Here is a 2,458-nt window from a genome sequence, read left to right as displayed (position 1 = left end):
ATGGTCTTCCTGGAGCTGTTCCTGCAGACAGTTGAGAACCACTTCATGGTGGGACACAGGGTCACCTACTATGTCTTCAATCAGCTGGCTGCTGGGCCCCATGTGCCCCTTCAGGAAGGCCAGAGGGTGGTGGTCCTCGAGGTCCCCGGTGCCCCGCGCTGGGAGGATGTATCCATGTAGCACATGTTATGACCCGCCGTTTCTGCAAGCAGCTCTTCCTGTCATCACGCACTGAAATAAAGTTCTCAGACACCAATCTGAGCGACAATGCAGGGCTGCCTCTGCAAGTAGAGCTGTAGCAGCTGGGTTCAGCACATAGATTTTATTTCTTTTTTTATCAGAAAAGCAAGGACAGATGCCTCAAAGCATGGGAAAGGAGGACAAAGGGATGGCAAGTATCCTGAAGCTGTAAAGCAGGCCTGCACCCTCCCCTGCGCGCAGGCACGCAGGGAGGCAGTCAGGGGATAAGGGAAGAGCGGAATGTTTGTGCTAGCAAATGCCAGGTGCAGGAAGCGGGGACTGAGGGTTACATTCTTTCCTAGCTCCTAACATATGCCTTGCCCCTGGGGATCATGGGATCCTGCTCCTACCGGGCCATTGTGTTCAATAGCCTGAGAACAGGAACGCTGCTGACGTTTCAGCTGCTTCCACAACCACTCCTTAGGGCTTACAATATATTTTCTAAGAGTAACTCCACACTTCCTCCATGAGGTGGACTACCTGGTTTGCATGGAGGTGGACATGAAGTTCTGCGACCACGTGAGCATGGAGATCCTGTCCCCCATCTTTGGCACCCTGCACCCCGGTTTCTACCGGGCGGCCCGCAAGGACTTCAGCTACGAGCATTGGCCATAGTCTCAGGTGCACGTCCCCAGGGACAAGGGCGACTTTTACTACATGGGGACCTTTTCTGGGGGGTCGGTGGTAGAGGTTCACCGACTGACCTTGGCCTGTCACCAGGCGATGGGGGTCAACCTGGCCAATGGGATCGAGGCTGTGTGGCACGATGAGAGACAACTGAACAGGTATCTGCTGGACCATAAACCCATTAAGGTGCTGTCCCCAGAGGACCTGTGGGACCCACAGCTGCTGGGCTGCTGGAGGACCTGTGGTACCCTCAGCTGCTGGGCTGCCCCCCATCATGAAGAAGCTGAGATTCATGGCTGTGCCCAAGAATCACCAGGACATCAGCAGTGGTCATTACTTGAGGAGTTGTTTTGGTGCCCACCGTGTCTTTCACTTGAGTTAACAGGTGAGCCCGAAGGAAGGACGTCATCAGTTAGGAAGTATAGACGAAGGTCAGAGTGGAGGTGGGCAAAGGCCTCTTTCATTCAGAGAGCAGGGAAACTCCGAGTTTCTCCTACACACCTTGCCCTGCTCATCGCTTCCAGCTGCCTGGCCCTGAGTTCTGTCCTTTCAATGAATTGGTCATCTAATAAGTAACATGTTTCTCTAAGTTCCATGAGCCAGTGGAGCAGATTATTCGAATCTGAAGAGGAGGTTGTGGGGACCTCCAATCCGTAGCCCATAGCTCGGAAACACGGGTGACCTCTCTGCCCAGCCACTGGCTGACCACTAAGTTAACAGCACAGGGATTCAGTAGCCACACACAGCAAAGAATACAGACTTAACAAAGTTAGTTTAGAAAAGCCACTAAGCCAAAGTAGCAACTACAACGAGCAGCAATCATAAAGCCTGGCATGGGGAAGGTCTGATGTTCAGGATGCTTCCATTATAATATTCATAATCACACCCTGGACTTGTCATTGGGGCCAAGTCCCCTGGCTGGGGGTCAGGTAGCTCCTACATGTTCCACATGCCTCTCCCTGGCTCCCCTAGCTGTGCACAGTCCTGTGTTGCATTCCAGCAGAAGTTGGTTTTAACCAAGGCCAGGAAGATGGGATGGGTTTTCCTGACACTCCCCCTGGCCCCCACAGCCACCGACCCCGTGCTGCGAGAGGAAAGTTTTCTTCAATCCTCTTAAGGTCCCTGGCTGCGTCTGGAAATTGGCAAAACAGATGAACAGGAGAAAAGCAGACAAAGTGTATTGATTTTTTTGGTGAGAGCCTCACAAAAACATGGAGACCAGCAGAGGCGATTGGAGCAGACAGCTCTTCTACCTTTTAGACAAAAAAGCAATAAATGTGTGAAGAATTGACAGACACAGGAGTTTGGACTAGGGCTGGTAAATGGTAAAGAAGTAACTAGGAAGATAAGGGTTAGTTTAACCAGGTGTGTTCGTATAGCCTTCATGGCCCTAAATTCCTTGACTCTGGTGATAAGCATGTCTTCCCTGTGGTCTGGGGAGAGAAACTTCCACATGGGAGTATTCTGACCTGCTTCAGGAAAGAAGGGCTGATGGCTGGGGATCAGAGGGCCCTTCTTGCTCTGCTCTATGCGAAAGTTCTTTTAGCTTCTATATTTAATTTGCCAAGGTGCCATATTTGGGGTAGTGTGT

At 51.5% G+C, this 2,458-nt stretch overlaps 1 pseudogene; it reads left to right on the top strand.

The window, feature by feature from the left end:
- On the top strand, positions 1 to 1,249 carry LOC118012870 (annotated as a pseudogene).
- Positions 1,250 to 2,458: the final 1,209 nt, after the last annotated feature.

This window comes from Mirounga leonina, unplaced genomic scaffold (assembly GCF_011800145.1).
Source record: "Mirounga leonina isolate KUSES-001 unplaced genomic scaffold, KU_Mleo_1.0 Mir_152, whole genome shotgun sequence".
Taxonomy (NCBI): domain Eukaryota; kingdom Metazoa; phylum Chordata; class Mammalia; order Carnivora; family Phocidae; genus Mirounga; species Mirounga leonina.
The sequence above is the reverse complement of the archived record's forward strand: the minus strand, read 5'-3'. Positions and strand labels throughout refer to the sequence as shown.